At 38.9% G+C, this 20,827-nt stretch overlaps 1 long non-coding RNA gene across 1 annotated transcript in view; it reads right to left on the bottom strand.

Annotated features, from left to right (window-relative positions):
* Nucleotides 1-5,210: 5,210 nt before the first annotated feature.
* LOC149859992 (uncharacterized) overlaps nt 5,211-20,827 on the bottom strand; it is a 77,798-nt gene continuing 62,181 nt past the window's right edge. Inside the window, exons 2-3 of the long non-coding RNA XR_016443670.1 lie at nt 6,281-6,328; nt 5,211-5,248 (exon numbers count right to left, since the gene is read on the bottom strand). This is a non-coding gene — a long non-coding RNA (uncharacterized LOC149859992). The remainder of the gene's footprint in view (nt 5,249-6,280; nt 6,329-20,827) is intronic.

Below are 20,827 nucleotides of genomic sequence, written 5' to 3' on the forward strand. Positions count from 1 at the left end.
GTGCTACTATCGCATCCCATGCTTCAAAGTTACTGGTATTAATTCTGAGCATACAGAAGTGCTGCAATAGCACCCTGGAATCATATGCTTTCTTGTCAATCAGTGTTCCAAATGCAGTCTCTGGAGAAGTTACTCTAGTGTAACTAAGCTGGAAATTTATAGAAGGCCTGCCCAGATCTATCAAGGGAGCTTGAAAAAATACACTGTTAGAAATAATGTATGAAAAGGAAAGATGATGCTATGAGATAATCAATTAAAATACCTGGGATCTACTGTAAGTGAAAACAAAACAATATTAAAAGAGTAACCAAAATATGAGCAGGTGCTGTAAAATGAAAGCTGTGAACATGCACAAATAAAGCCCAATAGTCTCAAAAATTAAAAGGATATTATGGCAAGAAAAAGAAAAATAGTAGCTTTCAAACTCCCTAAGATATATTATTTTCCAAACTTATCAAACTCGCTGTGAAACAAAGGGGAACACAGTAAACAGATATAGAAAAGTACATAAAACATTCCATATCACAAATACATAAAACAAATCAAAATAAATATGTCATATTACTATATTTACTTCTTTGTCCCGCTTACACTGGCTGGCTGAGTTATAGATTGAATATGGATGAGGGGGAAGGTGGTGAGCTTAGGTAACATATCCTGAGATTTCAAACATAAATATGTAGTTGTAAAATAAGGAGAACAACTCACAAGCCACATCCCTCCCCCTCTGTTTTGATGAGTGAATATGTCCTCGAAATATAATGTATAGGCATGTAGTTCTGGCTTGACATTTGAATCATTTATAGCTTGTAAGGGGAAAAGGCACAAGGCTTATTTTTTCCTAGGACAGGACCCACATGTCTTTATAAGCAACTAGACTGTCATTGATAGTGCTCATGAGTTTTTCCATTTCTGCAATAAACCATGCGTTTTGGAGCCAGTGTGCTTTTGTAAAGAAATTATTATTCAGCAATGTCCTAATAAGCATGTACATGTCATGCTAACAAGCCACAGGCACTTTATTTCCCACTTACTAGGGATAAGGTTTTTGTCAAAATTCTACCAATAATAATCATTTGGGGGTTAAATGGTAATACACTTTTTTCTCTGCCTTTATCATAATTGAGTGCCTTTGTTTGGTATGGCCAACATGCCCCCAACTTTTGTTATCCAACATACCAAGTAAGAGAGAGCCAGAAGGAGCTAATGAAACATATTCAGTCCAAGGTCCTTTTGAGTCTAGTTTCTTCCACTGTGACTTTCTTGATGCTATTGGTGTAATCTAGTGATAGAAAAATAAACCATCATGGTTTGGTTTGTACTTGGTCCCTTGTTACCCAGTTGGCAGACATATTGAGGGAGTGAAGGGAGCAGTCAGGTTCCTCTGTAGCCACTCCTCTGCTAGGGAAAGTGATTGCATTACGCAGGTTTCCAAGTACAATAAGCAGCCCTCAGCTGGATTTATGATTGCTGGGATACAGAATTGAAGTAAGGATGCATTTGGGAAAAGAGCTTCAGGGATCAGCCTTCCAGAGCACTTCCAGACAGCAAGAGAGTTTCTAGATAGACCAAAAGAGGTAGTTTCAGCTGGCAGAAAATGTTTGCCACAAACTTCTTTGCTATTTGTGGTACAATGACCCAAGTATTGTTTCATATATTTATTAATGATTTGAACTATGGAATTGAGTGCACACTTAGTAACTTTGCAGATGACTTTGGGTTGAGTTGCAGACACCACCAAAATGACTGGAATAGACTGGAAAAATGGTCTGCAATCAACCACAAAAAAATTCAATAAGGGCACATGCAACGTCCTGCACTTGGAACAGAAGAATTGCATGCATAAATACAGACTAGGGAATGACTGACCAGGCTGCAGAACTGCAGAGAAGGACCTAGGGGTTGCAGTGGACACTAGGGCCTCCTCTACACATTACAGGTAATGTGCAATTTTAACTGTTTAATAGTACAATTACCTAGCGACCAGCTACACGTGCAAAGTAGCTATCACACAATAAAATGTTCCAACTAGCTATAAAGTTAGATCTCAAGAATGTGTATTAACTTGAGAGCTGGTTGCTATCGAGTTTTAATTTGCAGATGTAGCAGCATCCTCCCTGCAGCTGGGAGCCCCATCAGCTGACAGGTCCCTCAACTGCAGGGGTGCATCATGCTCAGCATTAAACCTCTGAGCCCTAAGGATCATGGCAACCGCAGTCCCCATAGTCCAGGGTTTTCACACAGACCCCAATCCCTAGGGTGTGTGAAACCCCCAGACCCTGGGGATCACAGTTGCCATAATCCCTAGGGCTCTAGAGTGTGGGAAACCCCTGGAGCTGGAGGATTGCCACAGAGGTGACCCCCTGTCCCAAGATGGAGGATTACAGTAATGTTCCAGCCCTGAGCTGCAGCAGAGGAAATTTCAATTGCAGATTAGGAGAAGCTTTCTGACTATGAGGTTGGTCCCACATTAGAACAGGCTACCTAGAGAAGTTGTGAAATCTCCATCCCTGGAAAGTTAAGAGCAGGTTGGACAGACACTTGGCTGGGGTGGTTTAGTCAGGGATGATCCTATCTTGCAAAAGGGGCTGAACTTGATGACCTTGTAGCCCTACTTTCCAATGGTCCTATAATAATATAGGTGCAGCTGTATAATTGCTTATATTAGCACCCTATGTTCAGTCACTGAGTTTTAGAAAGATTTTACCTTTAAACTGGCATTTGCCAAAAAAGTGTTTTATTTTTGGTTTAATTTGAGCAAAAACAGTTTTTAGGCTTTTGAGCACAAAAAAATGAGAAAATTTCCTTTTTCAATGATAAAAATATCAATTTTACCAAGCATAAAGCTGAGACTTGGAAGGGGTAATCTGACATAGTAACAATTCTCACTTGCGGACTACTGCAGAGCCTTGCACTGACGGAACTGAATGGCTTCTAGGGAAATGAAAATTTTGGTCTTGATCCAGTGCCCATTAAAGTCAGTGGGACTGTTGGAACAAGCCCTTGAAAAATAAACAGTTGATTTTTACTTTTCCTTCCTTTCTTTTTTGTTGCCAAGTCCATCAGCACCTCATTCAGCACAAATGGTAACCAGTAGCTCATATTATGGATTTGGATTATATCATTTAAACACCTTTTTATTTTTTCCCCCTTAAAGTCACTATGGGTTCGAAGTCCTAAAGTAAAATCCTGCCTCCACTGAAGTCAGTGAGTTTTATCACTGACTTGAGTGGGTATAGGTTTTAACCTCTGAAAACAAGGACTCCTCCTATTAATTTACTTTCCCTTTTTTAAATTCAGTTTAAAGCCCTAAAATACTCCTTACAAAAGACATATTAAGAATGTGTTAGGATTTTACAATTAAGCAATCAAAAGGACATGTCTAGCCATCAAAGCACCAGGCTCAGGAGCACCTCAGGGAAGATCAACCTGCTCACGCTAGCCACACTGCGTCCTGAAAGGATGTAATGTAGCTGCCCTTAGCACAGCCATGGGCAGGCATGATAAACTGCCTGTCTCAGGCATGATCATTGGTGCGTGCCTAGCACTACACGAAGGGTGTTAGATTACATCTTGCAGGAGTGTAGCATATGTCATGCCAGGTACTGCAGCACTTTGTAGTAAATGCCTTAACAGTGTAGACATGCCCCAAAACACTCTGAAAACAACTGAAACCTTAATTTTGCTCTCTTGCATACACATATGGAGATCATACTTCTTAAACAACATCCTGATACAGGCTTGTATTATGTTGCAGTATTCTGATAATGCATCAAGGGACATTTAGGTTGGAGACAAGGAAGAACTTTCTCACTATGAAGATGGTTAAGCACTGGAATGGGGCCCAGAGAGCTTGTGAAATCTCCATGCGCCTCTAAGCAAGTTAGACAGACACGTAACTGGGATAGTTTAGTCAGGGATGATCCTGCTTTGAGCATGGGATTGGAATAGATTACTTTGGAAAATCCCTTCCAACCCTACTATTCCATGATTCTATGATATATGCAATTGCTGTATTTTGCAATATTGTTGTTGCTGCTGCTTTTATTATTATAATAATAATAGTAGTGATTCTGTACATTTGCACGACTACTAAATTCACTAAATCTACAGGAGTTTATCAAAATACTGCTCATCAAGAGTTAAAACCTACTGGAAATAAAATGATCTTCTGAGCTTGCAGCAGTCAGTGCATGAAATTACTCATCCCTGGAGGGTCTACACAAGCCCTCTACACCACTTAAATCCCACTTAAGCCCCATTTTGTGGACTTAAGTGGTAGATAGGTTTTTTGCTGGGCCTCTGCATAAGGATGACTGTCATCCTGTGTGATTTATATTCCCTATTCCAGCCAAAATTGTATTTATGGAGTGAATATCTTTCCAGATATGGATATGGACAGATGAGAGCAATAAATGCAGCATATGACTCATTACATGTAAAGCTTTGCTTCTCCAACACCTGCAAATACTTCCACGAATAAGTTTTGGAGACCAAAACTAAACTAGATGCAACTTCCAATGTCCAAGTGGAATTCATTAATGCAGATGCCAAGACTTTATGGATAGTTTCTAAATTGAAAGAAAAGCACCTCATTCAACTGGAATAATACTTTATTTTCATTTCACATGTCCTAAAGGCATATAGAGTTAAAAAGCAATCATGTTAGACAAGAAAAAAACAAGTTGATCTAACATTATGGGTTGTCAACTACTGTTAACTAAACTTACTATTTCTTTTAAAATTTGCAAATGATCATCTTAGTTGTTTCAATTTCTTATTTCTCTTTTCATTTAATGAAACATTTCAATTTCTACATTGATCCCATAACTAAAAACCCATATATACTTGCCTGCCAGCATAAAGTCCTACTGTAGGTCATAGTATTTTGTCAGCATACATATGTTAGCAGGGCTGGGGGCATGTTCTTACATAAATGAACTTCCAGTGCTCATTTAATGCTTGTACCTGCAATTTTGCATTTGCTGCAAGGGTTGATGCTTTATAAATGCATTCCATAATGGCAGCAATACTGTACTGAATGCAAAATACAGCCATTTCATTTGAAGCAACAGCCTTGTCTCACCCTTCCTGCAATCAATGGGTCTGATCCTGGTTCTGCCACCAGTTTCTTTTGTGACTGTTGTTTTCATCACTAAAATGGAAGCAGTAAGATTTACCTTTATTAGAAGGTGCTTTGGAGTTGAACGTAAGGATGCCTTTAAGGTGTTCTGGGATTCCTTGATCACTATAAGAGGGACAAAATAGCGTTATTAATAACAATGTTTTTTCTCATAATTTTGGTTATAAAGGCATAAAGGTGTAGCTAGCCACTTTTAATCCTAGACCAATACTTATATCAATTGTTTTGGCCCTAGTGCTTATTCTTCTGCTCTTTGTCGACACGCCAGTTAGAACCAAGTAAGAGAGCCACCTGGATCTTCATGGGTTCAGTGCCAGACTCTAGGACCAAAGCTTTTTCCCAAACTGTATTTTACTGCCGACCTATATCCTCTGAATGCTTAGATCTGTCTGATGGGAACAGAACTGGCCAGTCAGGGCATGTCTGCCTGGTAAACATCCTGTGCCTGCAGCAGTGCTGGCTGTGACTAGAGCAGGGCTATACTGCTTCCACTGCTACTCCATGCAGAGCTGCCTATGGCATGTATGGTGTATGGTCAGTTTACTAAGTAGATATGGCTTACAAGCGAAATCCTGGTTCTCACTGACTCAGTAAAGATTTTGACTGAAGTGGGGCCAGGATTTTGCCCTAAACTCGATATATGTAATGGACAGGTACAGATACTGAAGCAGATCCTCACTGGAGCCAGTGGACTTTCACACAGGCCAAGTATTAACCTAAATTGGTCTAACAGCTTACCCAGGCGTAGGATAGGAAGCCAGTACTACTATACAAAATATTTCCTCAAGTGTCTTTACAAGTCTGTAAGAACATCAGGAATGAGTCGTGCCACCGATCCATGCAGCCCAGGATCCTGTATCTCAGTGTCAGAGGGCAGATGCTTAAATAAGAACAATTAAATTGGGACTACCCATACTTATCTATCCCCTGCTCCTCCCCACAACAGCCTCCAACATTCAGAGGCCTGGGGAGTCCTCATTTTGAGGTTGCATCCTTACCTATGTTTAATTCTCACGGATGGACCTATCCTTCATAAACTTTGATCCCCTTTTGAACTGATTTTTATTTTTGCCCCTATAATGTCCTATAGCAATGAGTTTCACAAATTAATTACATGCTGTGTTAAAGAGAACTCACTTTGGTCTGTTTCGATACTTCCTTTTGTTTCCAGGAGAAAGCAATATCCTTTGTTAAGTGGAAAATGAAAAAAATGCATTATAACTTGGAAAGTGAAAAACAAATTAAAACTTATGAAGATAACTTTTTCTACATTTACCAATTTTTAAAAGCTTTGGAGAGTTCAATCTTTTAAAACTGTTACTATACACGTGGAATTTTTATGTATTTAAATCTTTAGTATTTTATTTTTATACCTAAGATTATTTAAAACTAAATTAAAACCATGCATGGAACATACCTGTACAATTTAAATGGACTAATGTATAGAAAGAAACAAATACCATATGAACCTATGTCATTTTTGGAACACATTTCTAGAACGTACAGGAAGAAAAACTGCGTGAAGAAAAATATTGCTCTGTCAGGCTACTCATGATAAGAATCTTTCCTGTCCAGTTATATTAAGCTGTGAATATGAAAAGAGTGGCTATCATTAACAAGCATTTTACCATCTTGCATCTGTGTCTCATCATGGACTAGGACATCATACTATATTCTGGAATGTACAACAGGAAATAATGTCATGTACCTTTTCAGAATGGTATTGCTCTTGTGAGCTTAACAAATCTCTCTGAATATTACCAATTTCAAGTTTGTTTAACTTGCTCTAACCTATTTTGCTATTTGGTTTTTCACCTCATCAGGCTTTCCTTTAAATAAAGAGTTCATTAATACTGATTACAAAATTCAAAAGCACAAAGCTGAGTTCGTCAGCTGTATACACTGTGAATGAACTCCTGTCCCAGATTTCCTGTGGTACATGGATGTAGTAAATGCCCCAATTTTCCTTCTGTATAATGGGGATAATACTACTTCTTTCCTCTCTCCCTTTGCCTATCTTCTGAATTTAGATTTTAAACTCTTAGGATGAGGCTACTCTTAATGCATGTTTGTAAATCCCTAATTTAATATGACTGTATGCTTGCTGAAGTGTGTTAGACTGGGGTGCTCAGCCGGTTTGAGCACCACTGTGTTCGACTAATGCAAAAGAACCAGTACGAAGCGTTTACAAAATGTTTACCACACACCTGAAAGAAAAAGATATAAATATATATGTATATATTTTTTTAAATAATTCAAAAATCAAAATATATGTTATGTATCTAATACTCACATTCCAATTTTTTTTCAAACATTCTATAATTTGTACGTAGAAGTCACTGATCTTGTGAAAATTCTCAGCAGTGATTTTGTTGGCTAGAAGAGTTTTGGGAAATGAAGACAGAAAAAGGTGTAACAGTTAACTTTCTTTTTTATTCAGAAGATGTTGAACCCTGATACAACCCTACTTTATGCTGCTCTGAAGATATAAAGAGAGACACAAAGCCAGTTCAACTGAGTACTTGGAGATCCTACCACCCTAAGGAACTCCCATGGTGGCTCTCTCTTCTTACTGTCTTCGCCATGTGTAGACAAAATGAGGGGCATGTGTGAATGACACTTTAAAGCAGGCTAAATGCTTTTGCACCGCTTTAATAGTGTTGGTGTTTGCACTCCTCGGAGGTGTACTTCGCATTAATTCCAGCCGCTGTAGGAAATTCAGCGACATGATGAGCCTTAAATGACTTTGGGAGCAGCAAAATAAAATTCTGTGCCTGCAGCCGCAGAGCTAAGCACCAGGCTCCATGCAGCTAAGGGGCTCTGCAGAAAGGCCTGCAGGCAGCCTGGCAGCAGCCAGGGAAAGCAGCAAGCCTGATTTCCCCCCGTCCCCCTCCCCAGAGCCTGCCTGCCTGAGCTGCGTGCAGGCCCACTGCTTCCCTCCATGACTGCGGTGCTCCCTGGAACTACCCAAGCCAGGTGCCTGCAGGCAGGTGCCGCCTGTGGGGGGTCCTGCCACTGCTGCAGGGGGAAGCACCAGCCCCCCCCCCGCAGCTCAGGGACTGCTCTGCCTGCTGGCAGCTCACCCTCCCCTCCCCATTGCCGGAGAGGCAGGTAAGTCATCAGGGTATGTGCATGACGCGGGGTTTAATTGTCCCTAAATTGAAGCGATGTTCTTAAAACCCCTCTGCTTCAGTTTAGGGGCCCCACTTGCCTATGTGCACCCTTCAGGTCCAAAGGAATGTGGCCAGCGAGTTCTAGCATGCCAGAAGGGCCACTGGTGCCTCTGATACCTGGATGCAATGTTAGAACAACCCTGGAGCTGTACAGAGATTTCTACACTGGCTCCACATCACTCATGAGGCTGGCAAGTGTAGCAATGGAGGATGTCCCTGGCTCCAGGTTTGAGTGCGAGTGAGTGAGTGGGGCTTATTTTTCCCCAGCAGCCTCAGGAATGATGCAGTGTCCATGTAAACATATCCTAAAATGCACTGGAGATTAAATGAACCACCCCCTAGCCCCCACCCCACAACAGCTCCTTTCCTGTTCTGTCCCCAAATAAAGCACGAAGCATGATTCAGATTGATCAAAGGATCCAACCCACTGTTTCTGTAATTTTATTAACATTCGCTAACCCACAGCTTTACAAACAAGGAATAATGATTTGGCGTATTTTAAGCTAAATTTACAAATTTAGAATACAAATACATTACTCTGTTGCTAGGGAGGCTCATACCAGGTTGATTAGCTGTGTACATTGCAACAGATGCCAACATACGGTAGGATATTCTCACCTTGATCATTGAGAGGATGTCACTGCAATCAGTAAGATGGAAGTGGTAGAAGGTATTTTGGAACCATTTGGCAATGCTTAACAAAACAGAAGGTGAGACTTGTGGGAGAATGAAGCAGAATTTGCTGTTCCTTTGTGCATTATTAAAATTAATATTTAAAAAATTAAAACTTTATTTTTCCTTTAAAAATGCAACAGATGTGTGTGAAGACAAAACTAGTGTCTGCACCACCTTGTGGAAGCTGTTTTATAGTTATGTGAAGTAGTTATCAGAGTCGAGCGCAATGAAATGATTGCATGTATCTGTCATATGTTAATTAGGAGAATCTGTATATAGCTGAGTTTTATAACCCTGTTCAGTTTTAATAGGTTTTTATAGTTACTGAATGCCTTAGAAAATGGAAAATGTTATGGAGATCATCCATTGAATTCTGCACATTGGTACATTTACTTGTTGGGCCTGGGGGAAGGGCTGGTTTAGTTTGGTTATATATCTATACAAATACAAAATTGGAACAAAGGCATAAAGCAATGCAAATCAAAATCAGCCTATGCCTCAATGCACTCAGCAACCGACCATAATTTCAGTGTTTGGAAAAGCAAATGTATAAAGAAATGTTTTAGCATCTATGGTTGTCTTAATCATGTTTAATTATTAATTAAAGTGGGCTGCATGTCTAGTATCAAGAAATAAGGGTATGTACTCCTAAAGTGGTATATCCTGCAGCCCTTACTCAGGCAAAATTTCCACTGAAGTCATTCTACAGACTTCAGGAGTGAAGGTCAGGCCCTACAAAAGAGAAATGTGGGTGAAACACTTGAAATAAGCAGCAGGGCTGCCTACAAGGAAAAGCAATATGGAATAAAATACAGCACTTTTCACTGTGATACAGGAATTGTGTCATAAGTGTTCAAATCCAATTTATCTTACTCCGATGACTTACCCTACTAGTTTCAGTGATATCACTGGCCCCTGCACATCTGGGTTAGGTTATATAAACCTTGTACCTTTAGCCTAAGCCCAGTCTTATGACTGAGCAGCTGCAAGGAAACAGGAGGAAACCTCCTACAGTTACATGTCACTGTGGGAACTTTCTTGAAGATGCTGAGGTCCCAAGAGAACTCAGGATGGCTCCCTGACCCCAGCAAGGACAGGGTGACACTAACCCAGGATCATAATAGAGGCAGCCAGAGCAGCAGTGACAGAATCAGGTGTGACATTAACATGCTGGTAGCCACAAAGAGCTGCCTGAATTAATTATTATACACCAGAGTGAAAACTAGTGTTGATGAGAAAGTTAGGGCAGATCTAGGATCTTTTCCCTGGGTGACTGTAAACCAGTCTGAAATGCTACAGCAAAAGGTATGTGGGGAGCCACCAGGGCTCTACAGACAAAGCCCAAAGATGTGTGAAGCACTGGGAATGGTGACAATCAGAAATTCCCCACCAAAATGACATATTTGCTATCTGTCATATTCAGAAGGGGTACACATTTTTGAACAGTGAGAAGATGTATTTTGGCTGATTTTAAAGAAGAAATTGTTCACTATTTTGGGAGGCTGGAGAACCACCCAATCTAATTATTTGCACCTTCTTGAAGCAGCATTCACTGCAAGAATCTCTTGCACAGGGCATGTGATTCCCTGAAAAGCAGGAACGGGGTATGGACTTAAAAGAAGGTATCTCCAAAAGAAGCTGAGGATCGTGTGTAGGCTCCTGTAGTACACAACTGAAACCAAAGCAATGTAGCTGCCTAGGCTCTAGCATTGATCTTGCACAAATACAAGAGAAAAAGCTTACTGGCACACCCCCAGTGCTACAGTAAGGTTTCTACATTGTTTCCATTTTAGGAGGTAGCACATGTGGATTGGACATGAGGTGCTTCACTGCAGGACTCCAAAGTTTTTCAACCTTTTTTCATTTGCAGACCCCTAAAACATTTTGAATGGAGGCACGGACCCCTTTAGAAATTTTGAATGAAGGTGCAGAGCCCTTTGAATTGTAAGTGGGGTATTCACATACTTTTGACTGATCACAGTCATCTTTTGCGGATCCCTTAGACACAGTCTGCAGACCCCCAGGGGTCCGTAGACCACAAGTTGAAACCCACGGGATAGACTTCCTCTTAATCTGTGGTAGAGGTTGGAGATGATGTCTTTTCCCAAAATCTTTAAAGCTCATAGAAGAGAAGGGAAATGAGGGTTCTAGTAATAGTCTGAGGACTAACCGTCCATGGAGTGAAAAGCTGATGACAACGCTCCACCAGGTGGCAATGATTAAGGAGAAACTGATGACCTACACTGTATAGGTTATTGCTGGATAGTTCCCAATAAAGTTACAGCCTAATTCATCCACATGCCTTGCATCTTGCTTTTCTTTTTGCATCTGCACTGCACATAAGAATATGTTTTCAAATCTAAGTGGTAAATTCTGAAGCCATAACTCAGACAAAATCACCACCAAGGTCATTCTTCATTTTGCCTCAGGACTATAGGTCAGGCCCTGAGAAAGAGAAATTATGGGGAACTGTTTTAAAATAGTCAGAAGGATTGCCTGCAAGCAAATAAAAACATGAATAAAATACAGTACTTTTCATACAATTATTTATAATCACAGTCATAAATGATCAAATCCACTTACTCTTACTCATACGAGTTGTCCAATTTGATTCAGTGGAACTGCTCATATGAACATGAGAAGCTGAATTTGGCTCAACATAATCTTAAAAATATGGTATGTACAAATCAGTATATAATGATATTTTACAGGAATCCTTTAGAGCCAAAATCAAGTCACACAATCTGTACAGTTTAAGAAATTTAAAACATATTACTTATTTGGAGAAATTTAAAATATAACATCAACAAATCAGATGTTTTCTACAAGAAGCACGTGACTCAGTGGGTTGATACTTCCCCAGTTTTCACAAGAAAAGTACCTTCTATTATTACCCTTATTTTCCCTCAGCAGCAACATAGAGGTGAAAAAAATATATGTTGAATATGATTATAGTTATTATTTCCCTTTTGGGGATTTATTAAGCATGTGTTAGGAGTTTAGGTATAAAATGAAATTGTTTTTTCTCTACATGGATGTCATCTGTGACTATCTGTAAAATTTCATTAAGGTGTTAGAGTTGATATTGCAGATCAAAGTAATCCCAAGAGATTAGGGAGACCCTGCTAATTGACTAAGGTCATGTACTGCACTTCCCACTGGCATTTTGGCCTGCATTGAAAACAGAGGAGCAGTCCCATCTCAAAGGACTATTCTATAAAAATACCATTTTCTTTATCCGTAGTCCAGTTTTCACACAGCTATGATAACAAGGGATTTCATAAGTCCAGGTGGACTGATTAGACTTTTGAGTATGTAACTTTCTGAGTAAAAAAATATACATGATACTTTTGAACAATTCTGACATTTCATCTTACCCTTTAAAACTCGCGGGAACATATTGCACATTAGGTGTTTAAGCATAAAAAGTGTCAGCATCTATACCAGGTTCCATCATTCAAACGTGGCACTAAAGAGGATATTAAAAGTATTGCTGCAGACCATTAAAACCAGCTAATTTACAACCAGCAAAGACATTGGTGCATGAAGTGCCAACTTGGTCAATAATTAGGACCTGAACTATATAGCCATATCTGCAAAGATAAAGTTCCTGAAAACCTTTCCCTGATGATTAACATATATATAATTATAATTCCCAGATGTACTATCATTGTCACTACCATACTGCAATACTTTTGAAAACTGGGGAATAACAGGGAGCTGATAGTACTGCTTTATATGCGATTGATTAGACCATTGCTAGAATATGGCATCCCATTTTGGGGCATACAGTTTTAAAAGAGTGTTGGAAAATTGGACAGGGTTCAGAAAAGAGCTACAGGAATGAATCAAGATATGGAAATTTCCTTAAGTAACAGACTTGAGGATTTCAATCTAATTAGCTAATTAAAGAGAAGGTGAAAAAAAGACTTGATCAAGGTTTATTAGTTCCTGAAGAAGGGTCAGACAGAAGAGATCATAGGGCTCATTAATTTAGCAGATAGAAGTATGTCAAAAACAAATGGATGGAATTTAAAACAAGAAAATTTCAAAAGGGAAATTAAGAGCCTTTTTAAAAAAAACTTTTCAGGTATTAAATTTTGGAACTGATCACTAAGGTACATGGCTATAACACATGATGTAGGACTTGCTGGGCAAACTGTCTTGCTTATTATGAAGCAGGAAAGATAAATTGATAATAAATACTGATAGAAAAGTGTAGAATGAAATAAAATACTTTTGTGCACCTAAGTGGCACCAATGTAGCCACATAACATCAATGTTGGCACTTAAGCACAGTTTAGAGTCTAACTGAATTTTCTGGCAAAATAGGATTCCCCCCCAAAGTAAAGCAGCAGCAGCCCCCTATCACCCGCACCCCTTCTCCCCAGACTTTTGGCCCAATAAGCTAGTGGTTAAGGCAATTGCTTAAGACCAGGTTATCCCATTTATAGCCCCTCAGTTATAGAGGGACAGATGCCAGGAGATGCAGGCAAAGAGGGTCAAGAGGGCAAGGCGGGGGGCAGGCATGAGCAGGGGAGGAATTGCTGGAGCATGCAGACTACAAGGTGGATGAAGGTAGTGCGAGGAAGCGGCAAGTGTGGCAGGGTGACAGGCAGCAGAGGTCAGGTTGCTTGAGTCCTCTACCACAAAAGCCCCCTCCCACTGCCTCTTCTATTGCCTGTCTCCTGCTACATCCCCCACTTTCTGTCCCCCTATGACTTTGCCCACTGCCTGCCTCCCTACTGCTTCCTCCAGTACCTGTCCCCTGCTACTGCTTTACCTGCTGCAGAGGTGGTGAGGGAATTCATTTCAAATGACCCTCCAGTGATTAAATTTTATGCATGGAAAATTATAACATTTTAAATACATTTTCCATGAGTGGAATTTAATTATTGGGAGGCCATCTTAAATTCAGGGCTGTCTTAGATTCAGATCAGTAAAGCTGCATAAAACCATCCCTACTGTATGCATTTTGCCTTAAATTTATGAATGTTTTTCTTAGATTTTCTTAATATTATTTATGAAGTATATTAATGTCATGAGCTATTTTAAAACTTTAAATCAGAAGCAAGAATCTACTCCTCCAAATCCAGCTCATTGCCCTGAATTGCACCTTACTTGCGAGGTCTCTGGCATTAGCTTTTTTCTTGCTGTGGCAAGAATTCCCCAATCCCTAGGATATTACAAAAAATCTTAGAAACTCCTAGCACGCCACACTAGGGGATGCAAACAATTTACACAAAGGTGCATCAGGTAAGGATTTGCCCCTATGTGTGCAACAAGAAAGCAATATTAAATTAAGATCCCACAACAGCTATGCCACATTTCAAAACACAACTGAAGCCTAGATTTTCAAAGGTGGTTTTTAAATTTTGGGCATCTCCATTTTTGCATATCCAGCTAGAGGCACTTTCAAATTTAGGCCTGGATGTTTTAAAAGAATAAGTCACTTGCAAAAAAATGAGCATATCTTTCTTCTTCCTTCATTTGTCCATAACCCCAAAAGTTAAAAGCTAAATGTATTCAAAGTTAGAACAGTTTGGAACTTCATTTATATGAAATAAATGATTTAATAGAAATGATTTAATATTTTAAGTTACTTAGATTATAGCCAAATATTTTTCCTAATATTATGATCTTTCTTAACAAATTCAGCAGTCCAAGGAAAATTCCAAGATTTTAAAAAATGTTTTCATTCTCATTCAGATCAAAACCAAATAAGTTCGAGAAATACATTTGAAGTCAGTTGACACCCCACCTCCCAGTTTAGCTTTAGCTGTCATATGTAATACAGCTATATAGGACTAAAAGGAGTCTCCTGAGCTAAGTCCAGTTTCCTGTGTTTACAGGAGGCCATTTCCCCAAGGATTACCCAAAACACCACATTTCAAACCCAGCTACACGGAACAAAACTAGAAAACATGAAGAACACCCTACAAAATGCCATGGACAAAAGTAAGGGAGATCAGAGTACTGCCAATAATTAAAGTATCAGAGGATCCCAGCAATGGGATCATGCCCTATGGCACAAAGGAAGATACCCCCCCACCCCCGCCACCCATCTCTGCCAATTTTTCTTAGAGAAGAATTCCTTCCTGACCCCAAATCTGATGAGCAATATGACCCTGAGCAGAAGAGCAAGACCCTTCAGCCAAGAACCTCTGAGTTTCTTAAATACCAGCAGGAACATCAGCATAGTTCAGTCAAAAGGCTTTAGCCTTAGCTTTGGCCTTCAGAAGAAAGAGACCCCCCCATCCCCGAGCTGGAAGAATTCTTGAGTGGAAAACAGACATACACACATTTCTCATGTAAACTATATTTCAAAACATAGTGTCTTTTCAGACTGAAAGAAACTATGTTCCATTCCACCCAAGTTAAAATTGTTTCATTTCTACCTCAGTTAATTCTTTTTTTATTTAAAAGCTATTTAATCAATTATTGTTACTAAAAATTTATCATATTCTTATAGAAGGTTCAATTTTGACAAACAAGCATGTTCTGATGGAAAAAAATATTCCATCAAGCTAGAAAATTGTCAACCAATGTTAATTATAAACTCATCATTTACACCATTTCTTTTTCTCCCCTGCTCGTTTATCAGTGTTTCTTTTTATTGAACACACAAACTTCATAGAATTTCATAAGAGACGATAATTATACTCGATAAATATTTTAACGATATTATTCTGCAATATCATTGCCTTATCCACCTTAACAATTGTCTATATTCTCACTGGAAGAAATTCACCCCTCTGCAGAGGGACAGTACAAGGTGTATGACACATTTAATGAGGGTTCATTGCAGAGGGATAAATTTTAACCTCTCTGTTTTGGAACCTGACACTCATTATTCATGGAGGGTCTATTATTGTCACCCTACTCAGTATGGTGTGTAGTACTTTAGGCTACAAGCGGCTTGACTGAATCAAATGGTATTTATTGAGGAGCAGTGTTATTCTGCAACTAACAGTAAGAGTACTGGGCTCTAACTGAAGAAGTTTTTCATATGCAATTTTTGCTTACTCCAAATTTGCCCAAAAGTTGTTGAATACATTATTCATTGAATTATTCATTATTCACTGAATAACATTTAAACAGCAACAGGCCTGGATAAATATTAAAACTAACTGGTGAATAAAATATTTTGATGAATACAGGTAAAATTCACCATATACTATTCTCAGAGTCACTATTCAACATTTCTTTTCTTCTGGAAGCTGGTAGGGAACTTTTAAACCCATTGCCTTTGTAGACTACAGGAGAGACTACAGGTCTTAACTGTATTGGAAGAGTTGGCTGGATTTCTTATTCAGTACACAGGAAAAAGACTGCTGCTGGAGCACTAAATGTTTAATGTAGGTCAACTAGTTATATGTGTTCAAGCATATGTGTTTCTGGCCATGTATCGGTGTAGTAACATCTAAGCAATAACTTTAATTTCTTTCCCCAGTCTGTTCACTCAAATGCAACTTTTCCCCCTTTCCCCGCCCCTTCTTGATTCCTATTTCATTATAAACATCCTGAAATACTAATGTAATCCCCAGTAAGTCTTTGTGCCTCAGTTTTCTTCCGTCAAAAATCACATATTATATGTTTGCTTCCACACCCGCATACAGAAGACTTGTGAAGATAAATCAATTAATTTTACTAAAATGCTAAGTATTTAGGATTATTTTGTGATTGCCTTATTTTTCATAGTGTGTTAGGGGCACACAATAGGATACTTTCCTACTTAAAAGGGATTTCTTAGCATATGGGGACTTTTGCTAGGAAGGTAAGGAGATGGATAATATTGTTAGCTGTTGTCCATTGTTGCCATGATCTTTGGCAACACCTACTGGTGGTAACAAGCAGTGCTATAGCCACACTACCTATGCCCAAACCATCACCTCACAGTATAATTTCTATCTAAGGTACAGCTTGTTGACTCAGTGTACAAGCTTAAACATATAAAGACAAGATTTTTCCCCTCCCAAAATTGCATTTGATTCATTGTCTCAGTTACCCTCTTACAGTAAAATGTGTTTGCCTTTGCTTTGATTACAAATGCAGCTGAAGCTACAAAGTTGCAATTGTATGCAAACTTAACCTAAGGAAAATTGTGTACAGAGCATCTCCTGTAGTCTGCTCTAGTAACAAAGTATACTGAACAATAATATAAATATTCTTTAAGCACATAAAAACCTCTCTTTTTTGGTATCAAATTCTCTCTTTTACATAGTGTAGCCACAATGTATTGTATTGTATGTGAAAGTCTGTAAATCTGCAGTAACTGGAAAATAACAGAAGGTGCAGCAGCATTCTTTATGTTAGTCTATATTGATCGGCTCTAATGAGCACCAGTGGAGCTGTAGCTAATGGTGGTATGTCTGGTGTTAAGGGCAAATGTGGGAGAAGATTATCAACCCAAGGGGTTTAACAGTTGCTGGACTGCCCTCAGCCCTCAGGGCAATGATGCACTTGAGAGGTCACTGTATCAAATGAGGGAAAAGATTCAGCCTGTGCTGCTGGAAGAAATGCAGCAGGAGCTGTATTTTAGCTGAGACTACAGGCATCAACAATACAGTTGCTATATACTCTTCATTCTTCCCCCCCAGTAAGCCCATTGTCTACCTGGCATTGCATTTCTAATTAAGAAACATAATAACAGAGATCCTGTAATGAATAACACATTGCTATTCCTGCTGAATTAGTTTGGCTCCAGCACTTATATGGGCAAAGTATGTAACTCAATATATTACGCATAAAGACCTAGTGCAAAAAGCAAGGAGAGTGACAAGTTACAGTTCATAATGCTTTTATACCTGATGTCTGTTTATTACCTGGGGGGTCATGCTTCCATTTGATCTGAATTTGCTTGATATTTCATTCACTCTGTTGCCTTCCACCCCCTTCAGAGATCTGAAAGGGGCAAGATGAGTGACCACCAGAGCAGAGAAGGCCACTGGCCTTCAAGGGAAAGTTAACTGGCAGCTACTATAGAATGCTTGCAGTAAAATGTTGGTGTAGAAAGGAAGCTACAGGTATTAAAAAAAGATAAAAAATGAACTGAGAAATGCCTTGAGGTGTACGGCATGTTGCACACTCTCTCCTTTAATAGCATAATGGAATAATTTTAACTATGTAAGGCTCAAAAAGATGGCAAGACGACTCAGTGGAGAGCTGAGCAGTGAAATTTCAAACATTTACCCGAATAAATGTTCAGATTCTTTAAAAACTAACAGAATGTTTAATTTAAAGCTGTAAATAATCAAATTAAATATCATCCCAGCTCTATGATAACACAGTACCCTGTGGTTATGACAAATTATTTATTAGGTCTTTAAAAATTCTAAGACATGGATTCCGCGTGTTCCTTAGAGACCTTTGACGGGTCAGATTATTATTAAAAAAAAAAAAAAAAAGCTTTATATCTCTTCGTTTTTTTGCAGCACTAGTATGCAGTAGGGCTGAATCCAGCACCCTTATTTAGGCTATTGACTTCAGTGGCAGTTTTGCCCGAGCAAGGACTGAGGTAGGAGATTTTAGTCAACAATGAAGACCGTCTAGAATGCTACTGACATTAATGACCATTTTTACTATGATCAGGATATTGATAAGAAACTGAAAATAATTTCAAGGTTGTGAAACTGATAGAGAAGCTGGACATATTTGGGGTATTCACATATTCGGAGCAGTAGTAGTTTTTGGTATTTAAATGGAAAGAAAATAATTAATTTGTTAATGTTAATGCTGTACACAGAGAATTACTAATGGATTTGAAGCTGATTGCCTGATAGAAACCAGCTCCAAATTTTTCTGTGTGGACATTCCCAGCCAGATGCTAGTAGATGGGCATCCACACCAGCAAGCCATGACCGCAAGTAACCTAATTTGGTCATTTACTAACACCAGGAAATCTATGATTCACCTGAGCCCAACGGGCAGAGAAATAAACTGCTCCTTAACCAGGTCAGGACTGAACAGTTCTGGCTAGATGTACGCGGGGGGAAGCCTGCACTCCCAGTTCTAATGACTAATACTAAACTCTGTGTAGGTTTCTGGGGCAGCCATCATTCAATTCCCCTTCCCTTGCATGCATTTATGTGTTATGCTAGCTACAGAAATGAGATGATTAATTAAAGTGATATTTTAATAAAGGCAGAACAGAAGTATATTTTAATAATTTTAGGAATGTGTTGAGGTAAAGTACTAGACTTAAAGATATCTAAATATGGGTGGTCTTTTGTCCAAGTTTAAGTACATATTCATTGAAATATTTTTAATATTGTCTTGCATCAAATATGAAAATGTGAGGATGCAATTTTATTAAAGATGTTATGTGATCCTATAATTTGAAAGAACCATGAGGTTTGTGTATGTGATCTGAACTGTTAATGAAGACTTTCTTCAAGCCACTTTTTTCTGGAATTTTAACAAAATCCTATTAAGCATGTATCTGTCGAAGAACAGACCAGGGGTTACTTATATGACTCCCACAGCATTCTCGATGCATAATAATACAGCGATGATTTGCTCTGTGCATGTTCTATGAGGTTGTGACATCATATTATATAGACTCTAGATCAGAAATGACTTCAGCAGCTATCCTGATTTAGGATTGGCTGCAGTTTCTTCCCTGTTTGAAGTATTGCATTTCTACCAGCTGTGTAACATCTATAGTACAAGACTATATCATATACATGTCAAGTAGGCTCATGGGAATGCTATAGAAATATTGACCATTATTGATCAAAGAATCTGTGCTAAGGGGATTTTCTGGCTGATAACTATTCTCGAGCTCAGACAGTGAAATGAGGTGAAGGGTTTGGATGCCTTAAAATTTCCACTCTTTGTCCCATATCCAAAATAATAGTTGACTGTGGGTGCGGAAGCCCAGAGGAGCAATCCTTGCAACAGAACAGCAAGGGAAACCAGGGGCTTAAAGCAAACCAGAAATTCACTTCCTTTTCAGAAGCTTCTTAGTTGCTCCAAAAGATCACCAGATTGTGTTGCATCTACTGACTACATTCAGTGCATCCTTGCCCATTTTCTTCCTGGTGCTCTGCTTTTTCTATCAGTTAGCTTGACATTCCAAAATGGGGACAGCAACTGCTGAACTGCAAGGAGTAGATCCTGAAAGTTGTGCTTGCTGGATCCTAAAGCTTCAGTGTTCCTGCTTTATTCCACCATTTACCTGACAGTGTGTCTGACCAGACAGAAAGTAACTAAAGCAAGGTAAAACAAAGACCTTGTAGTATGCATTTCAAACAGCTCTCCAACTCCTCCCAGGTTCTTTTTTAATATAAACTCTCACCTCACTGCTGTATAGGCAGGGCCATTTAAAAACAGCAAGACTCCTGTGGCCTTTATAAGCCTGTAAGAGAAACAGCCCGAATTTTGGAGCCTGGGAGCTCATTTCCATCTAACAATGCATTTACCTTTCCATCATCAAGATATCTCAGTGCCTTTATATGAGCTCTTCTCCTTCACTGCCACTTCTGCAAGTCTCTGTTTGACATGTAATGTGTGAAAATATTTCACTTAATATGAAATCAAACCATGGACTCAATTTTCTAAGGGTATAAATTATCCCAGCTCCAAACCTTACTATAAAAAAAAAGTCAGGTTATATAATAAGCAGTTTTCAAGTCTTCTTTTAAAAGTACTTCCACATGAATGTAATTATAAGAAACATTTTGGCAAATACTTTATATAAAGGATGTTAACAAGAACACTACAACGTGAGCAATTAATATTCCTTGATTATTTTCTTGGTACTGTATTTGTTGGGTGTTTTCTCTCCTTCCTGTGCTATTTCTTTGGAAACCTCTGGCATTTTAAAATTACTTTT

This window comes from Crocodylus siamensis, chromosome 7 (genome assembly GCF_052110815.1).
Source record: "Crocodylus siamensis isolate JL-2025a chromosome 7, ASM5211081v1, whole genome shotgun sequence".
Classification (NCBI taxonomy): domain Eukaryota; kingdom Metazoa; phylum Chordata; order Crocodylia; family Crocodylidae; genus Crocodylus; species Crocodylus siamensis.